Source organism: Pristiophorus japonicus, chromosome 16 (assembly GCF_044704955.1).
Source record: "Pristiophorus japonicus isolate sPriJap1 chromosome 16, sPriJap1.hap1, whole genome shotgun sequence".
NCBI lineage: Eukaryota > Metazoa > Chordata > Chondrichthyes > Pristiophoridae > Pristiophorus > Pristiophorus japonicus.
This window is the reverse complement of record NC_091992.1, coordinates 66,980,063-67,004,001: the sequence shown is the minus strand read 5'-3', so window position 1 is coordinate 67,004,001 and position 23,939 is coordinate 66,980,063. Positions and strand designations below refer to the sequence as shown.

The 23,939-nt window shown below is 48.0% G+C and overlaps 1 protein-coding gene across 1 annotated transcript in view; it reads left to right on the top strand.

Moving 5' to 3' along the window:
• The window catches only part of LOC139226180 (collagen alpha-1(XXVI) chain-like), a 688,496-nt gene that overhangs the window by 626,666 nt on the left and 37,891 nt on the right, over positions 1 to 23,939 (top strand). The window lies entirely within an intron of this gene.

Sequence of the window (23,939 nt, the reverse complement as noted above, 5' to 3'; positions counted from 1 at the left end):
AGAACTCACTTTTAGAGTGGAAGCAAGTCTTCCTCAATTTCAAGGGACTGCCTATGATGATGATGATGTTTGCGAGGTAATTCCTTTGCCTCTGGCTGATGAGGTTTCGAACACGGCCTAATTCTTCGGATGAGATTGCATCCTCTGGAGGAGCCTTACATTCCTACATATGTTGTCAGGCACCATGAACCTATGAATCCGTCAGTTCCTCCATATTAATGTTGGACTTCTAACTAAGAAATAATAAATCTTACCATCGATTACATGTTCTCTTTAATATTCATGAATAGGGGGTTGCTCACTGCAGGTAGGATATCTCAGACTGCAGAAATCCAGCGATCTATGTTTCTGGTGATACTCCACCAACACGCACCATCGGAGGCCCGTTACTGTGATCTGCTGGGGGTTATGGACGGGAATAACCTTCCTCTGATGCTTTGAACATACTGCGACTGAAGTTATTATTCGTCGCAATGGAATGTTCCTTTAATCCAACACAAAGAAATGCTGCTGTGATAATCTGCTGAGATTCATCTGACATCTGTCTGGTTGTGTACATAAAAAGCCTTGTCAATGGGAATTTATGATCAGGCGCCTGGATTTGATAAAGTTGATTAATTCCCATGGAGTTGCACATTGATGTACATATACATGCGATTCTGTCCAATCTATTATTATGATACACTGATCCGTATCTGTCCCATGACAGTCTGTTCTGCTACACAGACTGATTGATAGTTAGTAGGAAATATCAGGTTTTGTTTGCTTCTCAGTGTTCAGTGGGGTAAGGAATATGCTCTCTCTCTAATCAAAAGCAAAGATTCCATTGGATAATCTCTGTCCGTAGTCAGCAGCGAGCGAGAGAGCAAGGCAGGAACAAAGACAGCCCTTTGCTCCGCCCCTCAACTCTGTGTATCAGGATTGGCCTGCTGAGGTGCCAATCAAAGTTACAACCCAGATTGAAATGTGCCTCCTATGATGTTGCCCTCGGCTCCTATATATCTTGTTCAGCAAAGCCTCCTAGGCACATTGACTGAAACTCATTCTATCAGCATGGTGTGAAATATTCAGCAGCAAATTTAGTCACCTTTATTGTCCCAAAGCTGATGTAATGTGCAAAAGTTCACAGTTTGATGACCGTTCCATGTGTGGGGTCCCAGTCATGAGCCATTCTGATTAACATTCTAAATGACTTTATAAATATGAAGTCAAAAAATGTTAAGCTGGTGGCAGGTGGGCTGAATATCAGCGCAATCCTGGCGGGGAGAAGGGTCACAATTTCGGGCACAAACCAGACCTGCTGCGTTTCTGCGAAAGTTCTATGATATGGAAACTGGTACTCACGAGACTGCCTGCTCTATCTTCCACTGCCACCAGAGCTGTAGTCAGTGCCTCCCTGGAGATAGTGTCTTGGACCCAACTTTCCACTGGATCAAGACCTTGCTCAGCTAAGCCCGTGTGGTAACCGGTGTGCAACGACCACCCCACGTTAAAAGAACTCACGCACAGACATCTTCCACTCTGTTAACATGAAGTTCACGACCTGGAACGTCAGGACCCTCATGGACAACTCCAACAGCGACAGGCCGGAACACCGCACCGTCATAGTTGCCCGGGAACTTGGACGCTTTGATATCGACATCGCTGCCCTAAGCGAGACCCAGCGGGCAGGGGAAGGCCAACTCAAGGAACAAGTTGGAGGTTACACCTTCTTCTGGAAAGGGAAACCAGAGAAAGAACACCGCCTTCTGGGAGTCGGCTTCGCCATCAAAAACGAGCTGGTCGACCGCCTCAAAAACTCCCCCTGTGGGGCTAACGAACGCCTCATGACTCTTCGACTCACCCTATCCCGGAATCATTGCACCACAGTCATCAGTGTGAACGCCCCAACACTCGAAGCAACAGATGAGACCAAAGAGGGTTTCTACTCCAACCTCGAAAAATCCCTGTCCTGCGTCCCCGTGGACGACAAACTGATCCTCCTCGGTAACTTCAGTGCCAGGGTCAGCAAGGACACAGCCCTCTGGGGAGGCGTGATTGGCAGAGAGGGGGTGGGGAAAGCCAACTCCAGCTGTACCCTACTCCTGACAAAATGTTGAGAACATGAACTTGTCATCACCAAACCTTGTTCCGCCAGAGGGACAACTACAAGGCATCGTGGCAACACCCTCGCTCCAAACACTGGCACCTGCTCGACTACGTCATCATCTGATGTGCGCATCACCCGCGCCATGACAGGAGCTGGTGACTGCTGGATGGACCACCGCCTAATCCGATCCATCAATGACATCAACATAGCCCCAAAGCAGAGGGGGCAGCAGAAGCAGTGCCGCAAAAAAGTCAATGCCGGGGCACTCAAAGACCCAGCTAAGAGAGCCCTCTACAGTCAGCGCCTCACAGCTAACCTGGCGTGACTTGATGGCCCCGAAACACAGAATGCCCACAGCACTTGGTCTGCTCTCCAGGCCTCTATAACCAGTGCCTGTGAAGAGACACTCGGTCACTCAACCAGGAAACACCAGGACTGGTTTGATGAGAATGATCAGGAGATCCAAGAGCTAATAGATCACAAGCGCAGGACATTTCTGAGCCTTAAACAACAACCCAACTCGGGAGCAGAAAAGCAGCATTACAGATGGCTCAAGGCTGAGGTCCAACAAAAAACCCGGGACCTAAAGAACAGGTGGTGGATGGAGAAAGCACAGGAGATACAGCAGCTGGCCGACAGCCATGATGTGCAAGGATTGTTCATCGCAGTCAAGGCCACCTACGGTCCAAACACACAAAGCCACACCCCACTGCTGACCAAGAATGGGGAAACACTCATCAAGGACACCGAGGCAGTCAGGGCCTGCTGGAAGGAGCACTTCGAAGATCTCCTCAATCGAGACTCTGCCTTTGACTCGAGTGTTCTCGACTCCATCCCGCAACATGCTACCTGCCACCACCTCAGTAAGACCCCAACACTGCACGAGGTAGAAAAAGCCATAATACAACTTAAAAACATCAAGGCTATGGGTGGGATGAAATCCCTACTAAGGCACTGAAGTATGGCGGAGAGGCACTTTTGGCGCGAATGCATGACCTCATCTCTCTCATCTGGAGGGATGAGAGCATGCCGGGAGATCTCAGAGATGCAGTGATCGTGACCATGTTTAAAGAAGGGGACAAGTCCGACTGCGGCAACTACAGAGGAATCTCCCTGTTATCAGTCACTGGGAAAGTCATCGCTCGAGTCCTCCTCAACCATCTTCTCCCTGTGACCGAGGAGCTCCTCCTGGAGTCACAGTGCGGATTTCGTCTCCTACGGGGCAAAATGGACATAATATTTGCAGCGCGACAGCTGCAGGAAAAATGTAGGGAACAGCGCCAGCCCTTATACATGGCCTTCTTCGACTTGACAAAGGCCTTTGACACTGTCAACCACGAGGGTCTATGGAGCGTCCTCCCCCATTTCGGATGCCCCCAAAAGTACGTCACCATCCTCCGCCTGCTCCACGACAACATGCAGGCCGTGATCCTTACCAACGGATCCATTACAGACCCAATCCACATCCGGACCGGGGTCAAGCAGGGCTGCGTCATTGCCCCAACCCTCTTCTCAATCTTCCTCGCTGCCATGCTCCATCTCACGGTCGACAAGCACCCCGCTGGAGTGGAACTAAACTACAGAACCGGTGGGAACCTGTTCAACCTTCGCCGTCTCCAGGCTAGGTCCAAGACCACCCCGACCTCTGTCATCGAGCTACAGTACGCGGACGACGCCTGCGTCTGCGCACATAGAGGCTGAACTCCAGGACATCGTCGACGTATTTACTGAGGCATACGAAAACATGGGCCTTACGCTAAACATCAGTAAGACAAAAGTCCTCCACCAGCCTATCCTCGCCACACAGCAATGCCCCCCAGTCATCAAGATCCACGGCACGGCTCTGGACAACGTGGACCACTTCCCTTATCTCAGGAGCCTCCTATCAACAAGAGCAGGCATTGACGACGAGATCCAACACTGCCTCCAGTACGCCAGTGCAGCCTTCGGCCACCTGAGGAAAAGAGAGTTTGAAGACCAAGCCCTCAAAACTGCCACCAAGCTCATGATCAACAGGGCTGTAGTAATACCTGCCCTCCTGTATGGCTCAGCGACATGGACCATGTACAGTAGACACCTCAAGTCACTGGAGAAATACCACCAACGATGTCTCCGCAAGATCCTACAAATCCCCTGGGAGGACAGACGCACCAACGTTAGTGTCCTCGTCCAGGCCACCATCCCCGGCATTGAAGCACTGACCACACTTGATCAGCTCCGCTGGGCAGGCCACATTGTCCGCATGCCAGACACGAGACTCCCAAAGCAAGCGCTCTACTCGGAACTCCTTCGTGGTAAATGAGCCAAAGATGGAAACGTTACAAGGACACCCTCAAAGCCTCCCTGATAAAGTGCAACATCCCCACAGATACCTGGCCAATGACTGCCCTAAGTGGAGGAAGTGCATCCGGGAGGGCGCTGAGCACCTCGAGTCTCGTCGCCGCGAACATGCAAAAATCAAGCGCAGGCAGCAGAAGGAGCGTGCGGCAAATCAGACTCCCCACCCACCTCTTCCCTCAACGACAATCTGTCCCACCTGTGACAGAGACTGTGGTCCTTGTATTGGACTGTTCAGCCACCTAAGAACTCATGTTAAGACGGACTGCCTATGATGATGATGGTGGAAGTAGAGGCATTGGCTAGTTCCTGGTGGAGGACTGTTCCGATGTAGGTTCCCGTGAAGCTGCCACGTGCTCCATTGGTGCCTGCAATGACGGGAAAAGTTCCCTGGTGTCGCAGCAAATGAGAGCTGTAGACTCGAGACTCACACCTCATCAGCTGCCACATATCCTCGGAGATTGTCCTCGGAGCCAGCACGTAGATTGAACATCTGTATTTTTAGTGAGTACGCATGAGTCTCATCCCCATGAGCCCGAAGCCATGGGAAGCTTTGCCTCCTGCCTCCGCTGGGAGGGTGGCAGGTCCTCACCAGCACTATATGATTCCCCCTGGTGCATGGAAGTGATCCAGGGGTGATGATGAGGGGTTTGGGGCAGGGACTCGCTCCACGACTCCCGAGTGGCCTGGTCCTCATCATCATCATTATTGCCATGGTTGACGAAGAAGGAATTTATTGCCTGCTCCTCCGCCTCATCATCATCTTCCTCCTCCTGTACTTCACAGTCATCATCATCATAGGCAGTCCCTCGGAATCGAGGAAGACTTGCTTCCACTCTAAAAGTGAGTTCTCAGGTGACTGAACAGTCCAATATGGGAATTACAGTCTCTGTCACAGGTGGGACAGATAGTCATTGGAGGAAAGGGTGGATGGGAAGACGGGTTTGCCGCACGCTCTTTCCGCTGCCTGCACTTGATTTCTGCATGCTCTCGACGATGAGACTCGAGGTGCTCAGCGCCCTCCCGGATACTCTTCCTCCATTTAGGGCGGTCTTTGGCCATGGACTCCGAGGTGTCGGTGGGGATGTTGCATTTTATCAAGGAGGCTTTGAGGGTGTCCTTGAGACGTTTCCTCTGCCCATCTTGGGCTTGCTTGCAGTCTAGGAGTTCCGAGTAGAGCGCTTGCTTTGGGAGTCTTGTGTCAGGCATGCAAACAATGTGGCCCGCTCAACAGAGCTGGTCGAGTGTGGTCAGTGCTTCGATGCTAGGGGATGTTGGCCTGGTCCTCACAGTACCATCATTTTAAACGAGATTTATTTCAATCACTATTCCAATGGATATGCAAATTAGCTGCGCAGGAAACTCTCCTGTAAACACCTCGCTAGACCACTCGTAGGCACAACTTCCAATGGTGTAAAGGTTCTGGAACTCGCAGCATGGAAATTCAGGGCACAATAATCTAACAACTGAAATCAGACTGACTGAAGTATACCTAGATCTTTTATAGAAGAGCACTTATATTTTCCAAACTCTAGTCCTCTGTCACAATTTTCCTTTCCACAGAATCTTGAAAAACTAAACTCATTGTGAGGTGGGGAAAGGGAAAAGGGAATGGAGTTTTTACAATATGTGCGGGACTCCATTCTTACATAACAAGCGAGGAATCACTGTTTATTAATGGAATGTCAGTCAGAACAATTAAAATAAGTAAGTGTAGGGGAACATCTAGGCAATAACGATCACAAGATAATGCGGTTTAAGGTAAAGATTGAGAAAGACATAAGTAAGACAAAGACCAAAGTAATAGCAAAAGCTAATTCTGAGAGGATGAGAATAGAGCTAAAAAAAATTGACGAAGAGATAGAGCAGCAGTGGGAAATGTTTTAAAAGGTGATTGTTAGATCATTAGTGAACAATAGAGTTCAAAAGAAATATATTCTGCTCAGAAAACAAGAACAAACTATCCAATAGTGAAACACCATGGATTACTAAAGATATAAGGGTAAAATTGAAACTAAAGAAAGAGGTGTACACTAAGTGCATAGACAACAAAGGTGAAGATGACAAAAGAGGATACGAAGAGGTTAGGAACAAAGTCAAATGAACAATTATGAAAGCAAAGAGAAACTATGAAATTAAACTGTCAGGAAATATAAAAAAGAAAGAGTAAATTATTCTACATAAATAACAAAATGAAAATCAGGATTATGGATAGGGCTGCTAAGGAATGCTCGAGATAAACTTACAGGTTACGACAGCGAAATGGCAAAATTATTAAATACAAAAGCAAAATCCTGCGGATGCTGGAATCTGGAATAAAAACAGAAAATGCTGGAAATCTCAACAGGTCAGGCAGCATCTGTGGAGAGAAAGCAGAGTTAACGTTTCTCTTCATTATTAGTTACTTTGCCTCAGTAATTACCAGGGGAAATAATATGGTGGGCATGACTTCAGAATAAAGAATCAACAAAAGATATAAAGACAGTTAAGAAAGAAAGGAGGGGGATAATTGATAAACTAATCAAACTTAAAGAGGATAAACCCCCTGGATGGATTGCATCGTGCATGTTAAAAGAAGTTAGGGAAGAGATAACAGAGGCACTATTACATACATATACAAATTCATTAAAAGAGGGAATTGTGTCAGAGGACTGGCGAACATCTTACATGTTTCCTATATTTAAAAAGGGAGAAAGAACAAGTCCAGGGAACTACAGACCAGTTAGTTTAATGATGGTGGTAAGAAAGATAATGGAATATTTATTCAAAGATGTGATAGAAAAACATCTAGAAACCAAAAACATAATAACGAGCAGTCAGCATGGATTTCAAAAGTGAAGGCCTTGCTTGATGACAAGGGTAATGCAGTAGATGTAATATATTTGAATTTTCAAAAGGCCTTTGATATGGTGCAGCATTGTAAACACATGGCGAAGGTCAGAGCATGTGGAGACCCCTACGTTTACTTCTCTTATCTGGTCTAGTTTATTTCTCATTACTAGATCCACCAGTGATTCCTCTCTTGTTGGACTTCTTATGTATTGGGTAAGAAAGGCGCCCTGAGCACATTGTTAAACGCTCCACTGCCTCCCCTTTCCTCTTTCCCTGCCTCACAATGAGTGTGGTTTTCCAAGATTCCGTGGAAATATAAATTGTGACAGAGGACTAGTTTGGAAAATGTTACTCCTCTCTAAAAAAGGCACCAGAGATATATAACTTTCAGGATATAAGAGCTACCAATAGCCCGGCCATCCTGCTGATCAATAGGGACACAGATCCAGGGCCCAGTGGAATGTCGAAAGGTGAAGTTGACTTGCCTGAGCCAGCCATCCCTCAGGGCAACACTACACGCCTGGCCTCCGGCCTTCCCTCTCAGAGAACCACACCAGGGGCATGTGGGCGGTGAGACCAGGTTGCCCAGGAACAAGCTCCAGAGATACAGTCAGCAGTGGCTCCATCCCAGGGGCAAGCTGTCAGGAGCAGAGGACCACCTCAGTCCCATGACCCTTCTGTAGAGCAGGAACAGCTAATCACCTCTGGCGATACTGGCACGCAGGTTGCACAGGGAGAAGCACTGTAATGGGAGACAGATAGACACCTATGGAAGAATGAAACATAGAAACATAGAAACATAGAAAATAGGTGCAGGAGTAGGCCATTCGGCCCTTCTAGCCTGCACCGCCATTCAATGAGTTCATGGCTGAACATTCAACTTCAGTACCCCATTCCTGCTTTCTCGCCATACCCCTTGATCCCCCTAGTAGTAAGGACCTCATCTAACTCCTTTTTGAATATATTTAGTGAATTGGCCTCAACAACTTTCTGTGGTAGAGAATTCCACAGGTTCACCACTCTCTGGGTGAAGAAGTTCCTCCTCATCTCGGTCCTAAATGGCTTACCCCTTATCCTTAGACTGTGACCTCTGGTTCTGGACTTCCCCAACATTGGGAACATTCTTCCTGCATCTAACCTGTCTAACCCCGTCAGAATTCTATATGTTTCTATGAGGTCCCCTCTCATTCTTCTGAACTCCAGTGAATACAAGCCCAGTTGATCCAGTCTTTCTTGATAGGTCAGTCCCGCCATCCCGGGAATCAGTCTGGTGAACCTTCGCTGCACTCCCTCAATAGCAAGAATGTCCTTCCTCAGGTTAGGAGACCAAAACTGTACACAATACTCCAGGTGTGGCCTCACCAATGCCCTGTACAACTGTAGCAACACCTCCCTGCCCCTGTACTCAAATCCCCTTGCTATGAAGGCCAACATGCCATTTGCTTTCTTAACCGCCTGCTGCACCTGCATGCCAACCTTCAATGACTGATGTACCATGACACCCAGGTCTCTTTGCACCTCCCCTTTTCATAATCTGTCACCATTCAGATAATAGTCTGTCTCTCTGTTTTTACCACCAAAGTGGATAACCTCACATTTATCCACATTATACTTCATCTGCCATGCATTTGCCCACTCACCTAACCTATCCAAGTCGCTCTGCAGCCTCACAGCATCCTCCTCGCAGCTCACACTGCCACCCAACTTAGTGTCATCCGCAAATTTGGAGATACTACATTTAATCCCCTCATCTAAATCATTAATGTACAGTGTAAACAGCTGGGGCCCCTGCACAGAACCTTGCGGTACCCCACTAGTCACTGCCTGCCATTCTGAAAAGTACCCATTTACTCCTACTCTTTGCTTCCTGTCTGACAACCAGTTCTCAATCCATGTCAGTACACTACCCCCAATCCCATGTGCTCTAACTTTGCACATCAATCTCTTGTGTGGGACCTTGTCGAACGCCTTCTGAAAGTCCAAATATACCACATCAACTGGTTCTCCCTTATCCACTCTACTGGAAACATCCTCAAAAAATTCCAGATGATTTGTCAAGCATGATTTCCCTTTCACAAATCCATGCTGACTTGGACCTATCATGTCACCTCTTTCCAAATGCACTGCTATGACATCCTTAATAATTGATTCCATCATTTTACCCACTACCGATGTCAGGCTGACCGGTCTATAATTCCCTGTTTTCTCTCTCCCTCCTTTTTTAAAAAGTGGGGTTACATTGGCTACCCTCCACTCCATAGGAACTGATCCAGAGTCAATGGAATGTTGGAAAATGACTGTCAATGCATCCACTATTTCCAAGGCCACCTCCTTAAGTACTCTGGGATGCAGTCCATCAGGCCCTGGGGATTTATCGGCCTTCAATCCCATCAATTTCCCCAACACAATTTCCCGGCTAATAAGGATTTCCCTCAGTTCCTCCTTCTTCCTAGACCCCCCGACCCCTTTTATAACCGGAAGGTTGTTCGTGTCCTCCTTCGTGAATACCGAACCAAAGTACTTGTTCAATTGGTCCGCCATTTCTTTGTTCCCCGTTATGACTTCCCCTGATTCTGACTGCAGGGGACCTATGTTTGTCTTTACTAACCTTTTTCTCTTTACATATCTATAGAAACTTTTGCAATCCGTCTTAATGTTCCCTGCAAGCTTCTTCTCATACTCCATTTTCCCTGCCCTAATCAAACCCTTTGTCCTCCTCTGCTGAGTTCTAAATTTCTCCCAGTCCCCAGGTTCGCTGCTATTTCTGGCCAATTTGTATGCCACTTCCTTGGCTTTAATACTATCCCTGATTTCCCTTGATAGCCACGGTTGAGCCACCTTCCCTTTTTTATTTTTATGCCAGACAGGAATGTACAATTGTTGTAGTTCATCCATGCGGTCTCTAAATGTCTGCCATTGCCCATCCACAGTCAACCCCTTAAGTATCATTCGCCAATCCATCCCAGCCAATTCACGCCTCATACCTTCAAAGTTAGCCTTCTTTAAGTTCTGGACCATGGTCTCTGAATTAACTGTTTCATTCTCCATCCCAATGCAGAATTCCACCATATTATGGTCACTCTTCCCCAAGGGGCCTCGCACAACGAGATTGCTAATTAATCCTCTCTCATTACATAACACCCAGTCTAAGATGGCCTCCCCCCTAGTTGGTTCCTCGACATATTGGTCTAAAAAACCATCCCTTATGCACTCCAGAAAATCCTCCTCCACCGTATTGCTTCCAGTTTGGTTAGCCCAATCTATGTGCATATTAAAGTCACCCATTATAACTGCTGCACCTTTATTGCACGCACCCCTAATTTCATGTTTGATGCCCTCCCCAACATCACTACTACTGTTTGGAGGTCTGTACACAACTCCCACTAACGTTTTTTGCCCTTTGGTGTTCTGCAGCTCTACCCATATAGATTCCACATCATCCAAGCTAATGTCCTTCCTAACTATTGCCTTAATCTCCTCCTTAACCAGCAATGCTACCCCACCTCCTTTTCCTTTTATTCTATCCTTCCTGAATGTTGAATACCCCTGGATGTTGAGTTCCCAGCCCTGATCATCCTGGAGCCACGTCTCCGTAATCCCAATCACATCATATTTGTTAACATCTATTTGCACAGTTAATTCATCCACCTTATTACGGATACTCCTTGTATTAAGACACAAAGCCTTTAGGCTTGTTTTTTTAATACCCTCTGTCCTTTTAGAATTTTGCTGTACAATGGCTCTTTTTGTTCTTTGCCTTGGGTTTCTCTGCCCTCCACTTTTCCTCATCTCCTTTCTGTCTTTTGTTTTTGCCTCCTTTTTGTTTCCCTCTATCTCCCTGCATTGGTTCCCATCCCCCTGCCATATTAGTTTAACTCCTCCCCAACAGCACTAGCAAACACTCCCCCGAGGACATTGGTTCCGATTCTGCCCAGGTGCAGACCGTCCGGATTGTACTGGTCCCACCTCCCCCAGAACCGGTTCCAATGCCCCAGGAATTTGAATCCCTCCCTGCTGCACCATTGCTCAAGCCACGTATTTATCTGAGCTATCCTGCGATTCCTACTCTGACTAGCACGTGGCACTGGTAGCAATCCCGAGATTACTACTTTTGAGGTCCTACTTTTTAATTTAGCTCCTAGCTCCTTAAATTCATTTCGTAGGAACTCATCCCTTTTTTTACCTATGTCATTGGTACCAACGTGCACCACGACAACTGGCTGTTCTCCCTCCCTTTTTAGAATGTCCTGCACCCGCTCCGAGACATCCTTGACCCTTGCACCAGGGAGGCAACATACCATCCTGGAGTCTCGGTTGCGGCCGCAGAAACGCCTATCTATTCCCCTTACAATTGAATCCCCTATCACTATCGCTCACCCACTCTTTTTCCTGCCCTCCTGTGCAACAGAGCCAGCCACGGTGCCATGAACTTGGCTGCTGCTGCCCGCTCCTGATGAGTCATCCCCCTCAACAGCACTCAAAGCAGTGTATCTGTTTTGCAGTGGGATGACCACAGGGGACCCCTGCACTACCTTCCTTGCACTACTCTTCCTGCTGGTCTTCCATTCCCTCGCTGGCTGTGGACCCTTCTCCTGCGGTAAGACCAACTCGCTACACGTGATACTCACGTCATTCTCAGCATCGTGGATGCTCCAGAGTGAATCCACCTTCAGCTCCAACTCCGCAACGCGGACCGTCAGTAGCCGGAGGTGGACACACTTCCCGCACATGTAGTCGTCAGGGACACTGGTGTTGTCCCCGTGTTCCCACATGGTACAGGAGGAGCATATCACGTGACCGAGCTGTCCTGCCATGACTTAACCCTTAGATACACTTAAATTGCCGACAACAATGTTAAAAGTTACTGACTAATAAAGAAAAAGAAAAACTACTCACCAATCAGCAGCCAATCACTTACCACGTTGGCTGTGACGTCACCTTTTGATTTCTTTCTACTTCTTTTTTGACTTCTCTCAGCTGGAGCTGCACAAGTACGCCTCTCTCGACTCCCGCCTCTCTCGATGCTCCCCAGACTGCTGAGCCTTTTATAGGCCGCTGCCTCTCTCGACGCTCCCCGGACTGCTGAGCCTTTTATAGGCCGCTGCCTCTCTCGACTCCCGCCTCTCTCGACGCTCCCCGGACTGCTGAGCCTTTTATAGGCCGCTGCCTCTCTGGACTCCCGCCTCTCTCGACGCTCCCCGGACTGCTGAGCCTTTTATAGGCCGCTGCCTCTCTCGACTCCCGCCTCTCTCGACGCTCGCCGGACTGCTGAGCCTTTTATAGGCCGCTGCCTCTCTCGACTCTCGCCTCTCTTTAGAAAAGAGTATATTTCTTATGCTCATGTTGTACTTTGTTGTGACGAAGAGAATGTGCACTTAACTTGTGCTTTATTATTGGTGAACGTTAGAACCTTCCCTAGTTCCATTCTCATCCCCTCAAAATTAGCCTTTTTCCAATCTATTACTTTGATCTTTGTTTCACTTATGTCTTTCTCAATCATTAATTTAAGGACGCGTTTATTTTTAATGTAAAAATGGCCAGCCTTTGTCTCTGATTGGTCCCCTTGGAGGATAAGCCACACCTTGAAGTTTCTCTGGAATGTGTAACTGGAACCGCCCAACCCAAGGTCTCACTGACTTCGCAAATTGTAACTCGATCCACTTTGACTTCTAGAAGACACAGAGGATCGAGCTCTCCAGAAGCCACCAAGTGTCAGCCAAAGTCCCTTACTCCAGTGCAAGTGTATCCCTCCCCCAGCCAAAGCCCTTGCCCCCCCAGCACAAGTGCTGCCTTCCCCAGGTGAAGTCCCTTACCCCCCAGTGCAAATGCTGCATCCCCCAGTTGAAGTGCCTTACCCCAGCGCAAGTGCTGCATCCCCGAGCTGAAGTCCCTTCTTACACCAGCGTAAGTTCATAACCTTACCGCCAGCCCGCCCCTCCCCCCACCACCACCACCATAGATGGGGCATTGTGTATTATTGGGGATGAAGTGAATAGTGACAGTGTCGTGACTTCTGGATTTCATCCACTCCAACAATGTCCCTTGTAGGGGGGTGTAGCAACGTGATCCATCTTAGAACATAAGAACATAAAAACATAAGAAATAGGAGCAGGAGTAGGCCATACGGCCCCTCGAGCCTGCTCCGCCATTCAATAAGATAATGGCTGATCTGATCATGGACTCAGCTCCACTTCCCCGCCCACTCCCCATAACTCTTTACTCCCTTATCGTTTAAGAAACTGTCTATTTCTGTCTTAAATTTGTTCAATAACCCAGCTTCCACAGCTCTCTGAGACAGCAAATTCCACAGATTCACAACCCTCTGAGAGAAGAAATTTCTTCTCATCTCAGTTTTAAATGGACGGCCCCTTATTCTAAGATTATGCCCTCTAGTTCTAGTCTCCCCCATTAATGGAAACATTCTCTTTGCATCCACCTTGTCAAGCCCCCTCATAATCTTATACATTTCGATAAGATCACCTCTCATTCAGAAAAACATAGAAACATAGAAACATAGAAACATAGAAAATAGGTGCAGGAGTAGGCCATTCAGCCCTTCTAGCCTGCACCACCATTCAATGAGTTCATGGCTGAACATGCAACTTCAGTATCCCATTCCTGCTTTCTCACCATACCCCTTGATTCCCCTAGTAGTAAGGACTTCATCTAACTCCTTTTTGAATATATTTAGTGAATTGGCCTCAACAACTTTCTGTGGTAGAGAATTCCACAGGTTCACCACTCTCTGGGTGAAGAAATTCCTCCTCATCTCGGTCCTAAATGGCTTCCCCCTTATCCTTAGACTGTGTCCCCTGGTTCTGGACTTCCCCAACATTGGGAACATTCTTCCTGCATCTAACCTGTCTAACCCCGTCAGAATTTTAAACGTTTATATGAGGTCCCCTCTCATTCTTCTGAACTCCAGTGAATACAAGCCCAGTTGATCCAGTCTTTCTTGATAGGTCAGTCCTGCCATCCCGGGAATCAGTCTGGTGAACCTTCGCTGCACTCCCTCAATAGCAAGAATGTCCTTCCTCAGGTTAGGAGACCAAAACTGTACACAATACTCCAGGTGTGGCCTCACCAATGCCCTGTACAACTGTAGCAACACCTCCCTGCCCCTGTACTCAAATCCCCTCGCTATGAAGGCCAACATGCCATTTGCTTTCTTAACCGCCTGCTGTACCTGCATGCCAACCTTCAATGACTGATGTACCATGACACCCAGGTCTCGTTGCACCTCCCCTTTTCCTAATCTGTCACCATTCAGATAATAGTTTGTCTCTCTGTTTTTACCACCAAAGTGGATAACCTCACATTTATCCACATTATACTTCATCTGCCATGCATTTGCCCACTCACCTAACCTATCCAAGTCGCTCTGCAGCCTCATAGCATCCTCCTCGCAGCTCACACTGCCAGCCAACTTAGTGTCATCCGCAAATTTGGAGATACTACATTTAATCCCCTCGTCTAAATCATTAATATACAGTGTAAACAGCTGGGGCCCCAGCACAGAACCTTGCGGTACCCCACTAGTCACTGCCTGCCATTCTGAAAAGTCCCCATTTACTCCTACTCTTTGCTTCCTGTCTGACAACCAGTTCTCAATCCATGTCAGCACACTACCCCCAATCCCATGTGCTTTAACTTTGCACATTAATCTCTTGTGTGGGACCTTGTCGAACGCCTTCTGAAAGTCCAAATATACCACATCAACTGGTTTTCCCTTGTCCACTCTACTGGAAACATCCTCAAAATATTCCAGAAGATTTGTCAAGCATGATTTCCCTTTCACAAATCCATGCTGACTTGGACCTATCATATCACCTCTTTCCAAATGCGCTGCTATGACATCCTTAATAATTGATTCCATCATTTTACCCACTACCGATGTCAGGCTGACCGGTCTATAATTCCCTGTTATCTCTCTCCCTCCTTTTTGAAAAAGTGCGTTTACATTGGCTACCCTCCACTCCATAGGAACTGATCCAGAGTCAATGGAATGTTGGAAAATGCTTGTCAATGCATTCACTATTTCCAAGGCCACCTCCTTAAGTACTCTGGGATGCAGTCCATCAGGCCCTGGGGATTTATCGGCCTTCAATCCCATCAATTTCCCCAACACAATTTCCCGGCTAATAAGGATTTCCCTCAGTTCCTCCTCCTTACTAGACCCTCCGACCCCTTTTATATCCGGAAGGTTGTTTGTGTCCTCCTCAGTGAATACCGAACCAAAGTACTTGTTCAATTGGTCCGCCATTTCTTTGTTCCCCGTTATGACTTCCCCTGATTCTGACTGCAGGGGACCTACGTTTGTCTTCAGTAACCTTTTTCTCTTTACATATCTATAGAAACTTTTGCAATCCGTCTTAATGTTCCCTGCAAGCTTCTTCTCGTACTCCATTTTCCCTGCCCTAATCAAACCCTTTGTCCTCCTCTGCTGAGTTCTAAATTTCTCCCAGTCCCCGGGTTCGCTGCTATTTCTGGCCAATTTGTATGCCACTTCCTTGGCTTTAATACTATCCCTGATTTCCCTTGATAGCCACGGTTGAGCCACCTTCCCTTTTTTATTTTTACGCCAGACAGGAATGTACAATTGTTGTAGTTCATCCATGCGGTCTCTAAATGTCTGCCATTGCCCATCCACAGTCAACCCCTTCAGTATCATTCGCCAATCTATCCTAGCCAATTCACGCCTCATACCTTCAAAGTTACCCTTCTTTAAGTTCTGGACCATGGTCTCTGAATTGACTGTTTCATTCTCCATCCTAATGCAGAATTCCACCATATTATGGTCACTCTTCCCCAAGGGGTCTCGCACAACGAGATTGCTAATTAATCCTCTCTCATTACACAACACCCAGTCTAAGATGGCCTCCCCCCTAATTGGTTCCTCGACATATTGGTCTAAAAAACCATCCCTTATGCACTCCAGGAAATCCTCCTCCACTGTATTGTTTCCAGTTTGGTTAGCCCAATCTATATGCATATTAAAGTCACCCATGATCACTGCTGCACCTTTATTGCACGCACCCCTAATTTCATGTTTGATGCCCTCCCCAACATCACTACTACTGTTTGGAGGTCTGTACACAACTCCCACTAACGTTTTTTGCCCTTTGGTATTCTGCAGCTCTACCCATATAGATTCCACATCATCCAAGCTAATGTCCTTCCGAACTATTGCCTTAATTTCCTCCTTAACCAGAAATGCAACCCCACCTCCTTTTCCTTTTATTCTATCTTTCCTGAATGTTGAATACCCCTGGATGTTGAGTTCCCAGCCCTGATCATCCTGGAGCCACGTCTCCGTAATCCCAATCACATCATATTTGTTAACATCTATTTGCACAGTTAATTCATCCCCCTTATTGCGGATACTCCTTGCATTAAGACACAAAGCCTTCAGGCTTGTTTTTTTAACATCCTTTGTCCTTTTAGAATTTTGCTGTACAGTGGCCCTTTTTGTTCTTTGCCTTGGGTTTCTCTGCCCTCCACTTTTCCTCATCTCCTTTCTGTCTTTTGCTTTTGCCTCCTTTTTGTTTCCCTCTGTCTCCCTGCATTGGTTCCCATCCCCCTGCCATATTAGTTTAAATCCTCCCCAACAGCACGAGCAAACACTCCCCCTTGGACATTGGTTCCGGTCCTGCCCAGTTTGTACTGGTCCCACCTCCCCCAGAACCGGTTCCAATGCCCCAGGAATTTGAATCCCTCCCTGCTGCACCACTGCTCAAGCCACGTATTCATCTGCGCTATCCTGCGATTCCTACTCTGACTATCACGTGGCACTGGTAGCAATCCCGAGATTACTACTTTTGAGGTCCTACTTTTTAATTTAGCTCCTAGCTCCTTAAATTCGTTTCGTAGGACCTCATCCCTTTTTTTACCTATGTCGTTGGTACCAATGTGCACCACGACAACTGGCTGATCTCCCTCCCTTTTTAGAATGTCCTGCACCCGCTCCGAGACATCCTTGACCCTTGCACCAGGGAGGCAACATACCATCCTGGAGTCTCGGTTGCGGCCGCAGAAACGCCTATCTATTCCCTTTACAATTGAATCCCCTATCACTATCGCTCTCCCACTCTTTTTCCTGCCCTCCTGTGCAACAGAGCCAGCCATGGTGCCATGAACTTGGCTGCTGCTGCCCTCCCCTGATGAGTCATCCCCCTCAACAGTACCCAAAGCAGTGTATCTGTTTTGCAGTGGGATGACCACAGGGGATTCCTGCACTACCTTCCTTGCACTACTCTTCCTGCTGGTCTTCCATTCCCTAGCTGGCTGCGGACCCTTCTCCTGCAGTAAGACCAACTCGCTACACGTGATACTCACGTCATTCTCAGCATCGTGGATGCTCCAGAGTGAATCCACCCTCAGCTCCAACTCCGCAATGCGGACCGTCAGGAGCTTGAGGTGGATACACTTCCTGCAGATATAGTCGTCAGGGACACTGGTGTCGTCCCTGAGTTCCCACATGGTACAGGAGGAGCATAACACCCGACCGAGCTGTCCTGCCATGACTTAACCCTTAGATGCACTTAAATTGGCAACAACAATGTAAAAAGTTACTCACTGTTATAGAAGAGAAAAAGAAAAGAGAAAAAGAGAAAAACTACTCACCAATCACCAGCCAAACACTTACCCTCTTGGCTGTGACGTCACCTTTTGATTTCTTTCTGCTTCTTTTTTGCCTTCTCTCCCTGCTGTAGCTGCACAGGTACGCCTCTCGCTTCCGCTGGGCCTTTATAGGCCTCACCAACCACGCACCCCCGCCTCTCGGACTGCCGCCGCCTCTCGCTTCCGCTGGGCCTTTATAGGCCTCACCAACCACGCACTCCCGCCTTTCGGACTGCCACCGCCTCTCGCTTCCGCTGGGCCTTTATAGGCCTCACCAACCACGCACTCCCGCCTTTCGGACTGCCGCCGCCTCTCGCTTCCGCTGGGCCTTTATAGGCCTCACCAACCACGCACTCCCGCCTTTCGGACTGCCGCCGCCTCTCGCTGCCGCTGGCCCTTTATAGGCCTCACCAACCACGCACCCCCGCCTCTCGGACTGCCGCTGGGCCTTTATAGGCCTCACCAACCACGCACTCCCGCCTCTCGGACTGCCAGTGAGTAGAGGCCCAAGCTACTCAACCTTTCCTCATAAGTCAACCTCCTCATCTCCGGAGTCAACCTAGTGAACCTTCAGTTGTTGTGGTGCATTTTGGTACCAACGAAAAAGGTAAAAAACGGGATGAGGTCCTACGAGACGAATTTAGGGTGCTAGTAGCTAAATTAAAAGGTAGGACCTCAAAATCTCGGGATTGCTACCAGTGCCACGTGATAGTCAGAGTAGGAATTGCAGGATAGCTCAGATGAATACGTGGCTTGAGCAGTGGTGCAGCAGGGAAGGATTCAAATTCCTGGGGCATTGGAACCGGTTCTGGGGGAGGTGGGACCAGTACAAACCGGACAGTCTGCACCTAGGCAGGACCGGAACCAATGTCCTAGGAGGAGTGTTTGCTCGTGCTGTTGGGGAAGAGTTAAACTAATATGGCAGGGGGATGGGAACCAATGCAGGGAGACAGACGGAAACAAATTGGAGACAGAGGCAAAAGACAGAAAGGAGATGAGTAAAAGTGGTGGGCAGAGAAACCCAAGGCAAAAAACAAAAAGGGCCACTTTGCAGCAAAATTCTAAAAGGTCTAAGTGTGTTAAAAAGGCAAGCCTGAAGGTTCTGTGCCTCAATTCGGAATAAGGTGGCCGAATTAACTGTGCAGATAGCAGTTAACGGATACGATGTGGTTGGCATCACGGAGACATGGCTCCAGGGTGACCAAGGCTGGGAACTCAACATCCAAGGGTACTCAACATTTAGGAAGGATAGACAGAAAGGAAAAGGAGGTGGGGTGGCGTTGCTGGTTAAAGAGGAAATTAAGGCAATTGTAAGGAAAGACATTAGCTTGGATGATGTGGAATCGATATGGGTGGAGCTACGGAATACCAAGGGGCAGAAAACGCTAGTGGGAGTTGTGTACAGACCTCCAAACAGTAGTAGTGATGTTGGGGAGGGCATCAAACAGGAAATTAAGGGTGCATGCAATAAAGGTGCAGCAGTGATCATGGGTGACTTTAATATGCATATAGATTGGGCTAACCAAACTGGAAACAATACAGTGGAGGAGGATTTCCTGGAGTGCATAAGGGATGGTTTTTTAGACCAATATGTCGAGGAACCAATTAGGGGGGAGGCCATCTTAGACTGGGTGTTGTGTAATGAGAGAGGATTAATTAGCAATCTCGTTGTGCGAGACCCCTTGGGGAAGAGTGACCATAATATGGTGGAATTCTACATTAGGATGGAGAATGAAATGGTTAATTCAGAGACCATGGTCCAGAACTTAAAGAAGGGTAACTTTGAAATTATGAGGCGTGAATTGGCTAGGATAGATTGGCGAATGATGCTTAAGGGGTTGACAGTGGATGGGCAATGGCAGACATTTAGAGACCGCATGGATGAACTACAACAATTGTACATCCCTGTTTGGCGTAAAAATAAAAAAGAAAGGTGGCTCAACCGTGGCTATCAAGGGAAATCAGGGATAGTATTAAAGCCAAGGAAGTGGCATACAAATTGGCCAGAAATAGCAGCGAACCCGGGGACTGGGAGAAATTTAGAACTCAGCAGAGGAGGACGAAGGGTTTGATTAGGGCAGGGAAAATGGAGTACGAGAGGAAGCTTGCAGGGAACATTAAAATGGACTGCAAAAGCTTCTATAGATACGTAAAGAGAAAAAGATTAGTAAAGACAAACGTAGGTCCCCTGCAGTCAGAATCAGGGGAAGTCATAACTGGGAACAAAAAAATTGCAGACCAATTGAACAAGTACTTTGGTTCGGTATTCACTAAGGAGGACACAAACAACCTTCCAGATATAAAAGGGGTCGGAGGGTCTAGTCAGAAGGAGGAACTGAGGGAAATCCTTATTAGTCGGGAAATTGTGTTGGAGAAATTGATGGGACTGAAGGCCGATAAATCCCCAGGTCCTGATGGTCTGCATCCCAGAGTACTTAAGGAGGTGGCCTTGGAAATAGCGGATGCATTGACAGTCATTTTCCAACATTCCATAGACTCTGGATCAGTTCCTATGGAGTGGAGGGTAGCCAATGTAACCCCACTTTTTAAAAATGGAGGGAGAGAGAAAACAGGGAATTATAGCCTGACATCGGTAGTGGGTAAAATGATGGAATCAATTATTAAGGATGTCATAGCAGCACATTTGGAAAGAGGTGACATGATAGGTCCAAGTCAGCATGGATTTGTGAAAGGGAAATCATGCTTGACAAATCTTCTGGAATTTTTTGAGGATGTTTCCAGTAGAGTGGACAAGGGAAAACCAGTTGATGTGGTGTATTTGGACTTTCAGAAGGCTTTCGATAAGGTCCCACACAAGAGATTAATGTGCAAAGTTAAAGCACATGGGATTGGGGGTAGTGTGCTGACGTGGATTGAGAACTGGTTGTCAGACAGGAAGCAAAGAGTAGGAGTAAATGGGTACTTTTCAGAATGGCAGGCAGTGACTATTGGGGTACCGCAAGGTTCTGTGCTGGGGCCCCAGCTGTTTACATTGTACATTAATGATTTAGACGAGGGGATTAAATGTAGTATCTCCTAATTTGCGGATGACACTAAGTTGGGTGGCAGTGTGAGCTGCGAGGAGGATGCTATGAGGCTGCAGAGTGACTTGGATAGGTTAGGTGAGTGGGCAAATGCATGGCAGATGAAGTATATTGTGGATAAATGTCAGGTTATCCACTTTGGTGGTAAAAACAGAGAGACAGACTATTATCTGAATGGTGACAGATTCGGAAAAGGGGAGGTGCAACGAGACCTGGGTGTCATGGTACATCAGTCATTGAAGGTTGGCATGCAGGTACAGCAGGCGGTTAAGAAAGTAAATGGCATGTTGGCCTTCATAGCGAGGGGATTTGAGTACAGGGGCAGGGAGGTGTTACTAGAGTTGTACAGGGCCTTGTTGAGGCCACACCTGGAGTATTGTGTACAGTTTTGGTCTCCTAACTTGAGGAAGGATGTTCTTGCTATTGAGGGAGTGCAGCGAAGGTTCACCAGATTCCCGGAATGGCAGGACTGACATATCAAGAAAGACTGGATCAACTGGGCTTGTATTCACTGGAGTTCAGACGAATGAGAGGAGATCTCATAGAAACGTTTAAAATTCTGACGGGTTTAGACAGGGTAGATGCAGGAAGAATGTTCCCAATGTTGGGGAAGTCCAGAAACAGGGGTCACAGCCTAAGGATAAGGGGTAAGCCATTTAGGACCGAGATGAGAAGAAACTTCTTCACCCAGAGAATGGTGAACTTGTGGAATTCTCTACCACAGAAAGTTGTTGAGGCCAATTCACTAAATATATTCAAAAAGGAGTTAGATGTAGTTCTTACTACTAGGGGGATCAAGGGGTATGGCGAGAAAGCAGGAATGGGGTACTGAAGTTGCATGTTCAGCCATGAACTCAAAGAATGGCGGTGCAGGCTCGAAGGGCCGAATGGCCTACTCCTGCACCTATTTTCTATGTTTCTATGTTTCTATGAACTGCCTCCAAAGCAAGTATATCCTTCTGTAAATATGGAAACCAAAACTGCACGCTCTATTCCAGTTGTGGCCTCACCAATACCCTATATAACTGTAGCAAGACTTCCCTGCTTTTATACTCCATCCCCTCTGAGTTCCCTCTCTCCCCTCCGATCCCCCATACCCATGTCTCTCTCTCTTCCCCCCCCCCGCAGACTCTCCCTCCCACCCCAGCTCTTTCCCCCCCCCCCTGCGTCTCCCTCTCTTCCCCCCCCCATTCTCTCTCTCCCTCCCTCTTACCCCAGGCTCTCTCTTCACCCCCCTCCAGACTCGCTCTCTCTCACCCCCCACACGCGCTCTATCTCTTCCCCCCCACGCTCTCTCTCCCCCACCCACCCCCCAAGCTCACGCTCTCTCTCTTCCCCCCCCCTTCCCCCCGGCTCTCTCCCCTCCCCCCACCCCACCCCACCCCACGCTCTCTCTCCCCCCACCAACCCCCCCCAAGCTCCTCACGCTCTCTCCCCCCCCCCACCCCCACACCCGGCTCTCTCTCTCTCTCCCCTCCCACTGCCACCCCTCCTGACCCATGCTCTCCCGCACTCTCTCCCTCCCCTGCAGGCTCTCTCTCTATTTATTTACCCCTCCCTCTTGGCTGCTTGGGGACGCTCGGTCGGGGGGTCAGCGGACAACATGGTCGGAATGATTCAGGTTCGGGTCCGGCACTTCTGGTTCGGGTGGGAGGCATCGACGTGGAGTCTCAACAGACACATGCACAGAAGGACAGAAAAAACACAGTACAAATAGTCAGTCCCTTATTTTAAACGTTATTGTTATGATTGCTATTGCCTAGATGTTCCCCTATGATTACTTCTTTTACCTGCACTGGTCCATTTCCCATTACTGGATCCAGCAGTGTTTCTCTCTTTTTGCCAGTAGGTAAAAAAGGAGTCCTGAACACATTGTTAAAAACTTTATTCCCTTTACCCCGTTCCCTACCTCTTTGCAGTTTATTTGGTGGTATTTGAAATTTTCCATGAAATTCGGTGCATTTGTGCCTCCTGTTACCGCCCCCAGGGGCACTAATGGGGTGTAAATGTGTTACCGACCGGGCGTGGCGCTGCCATCGACTCTCGCCATATTGGGTGGGAGTTTAGCTGCGGTGCTACAGCGTTGCCCTCAATCTCCTGCGCCCGGAGATCGTGACATCATCGGTGTGGGAACCGCCCCGTTAGTGTCCCGGCCCCGAAATGGACATCCGCCCCCTGCAGCAGTGCCAGGCGAAGGAGGCATGGATCGTGCGCCGGCCGCTACGGAGGCGATGGTTAAAGGCGAGTGGCCGAGGTAAGTAAGAAAAATCTCACCTTTCCTTCCCGCGATCGCTCAGCTTGGTGCTCTGCTTGAGGGCCGGGCTGATCACACAGCTCCCCCTGATCCCCAGTGGTCCAGATAGGTGCTTCTTTAATTGCAGAACCTGTAGCATTGTGCTTGTGTAGATGACAGCTCTGCACGGCCCAGTGTGCAGCGCTGCTGAGGTGTCCGACCCGTTAATGCTCCAAGAAGGCAATAGAGTGCTTGATTTAGCGCTCCGCTTCCTTCCTGGATTGCTAAAGCGAATATTTTGAGAGGGGGGAAACTTTAGCCCTGGGGCTACGTTGCCCGCCTCTCAAAAGTTATTGCGTGTAAATGGGGCGAAAATCAATTACTCCCCCTGTCTTATACTCATTTCATAGATTTGCTTACATATTTCTTCCTCCACTTCCCTTCCACTATTAGGTGGTCTGTAGAATATCCCTATTAATGTGATCGATCTCTTATCCATTATCTCAATCCATATGTATTTTGTTTCGAACTTTAGGTCCCCTTTTCTACTGCCATTTATCTTATATCTAATTAGTATAACTACCCTATCCCCACTTTGTCCTTCCCTGTCCATTTTTCTTCCCTTGACCCCCCGCCGCCCCCCCACCCCCCACCCCCGCCGCCCCCTCCAATCAATCACTGCCCATCTCTACTGTAATGACTCAAGAATCTGGTTACTGTAAACTCACTCAGGTTCAACCTGATCCATCTTTATTCCAGCCTGAGAGTGCCAGCGTGACGAAGA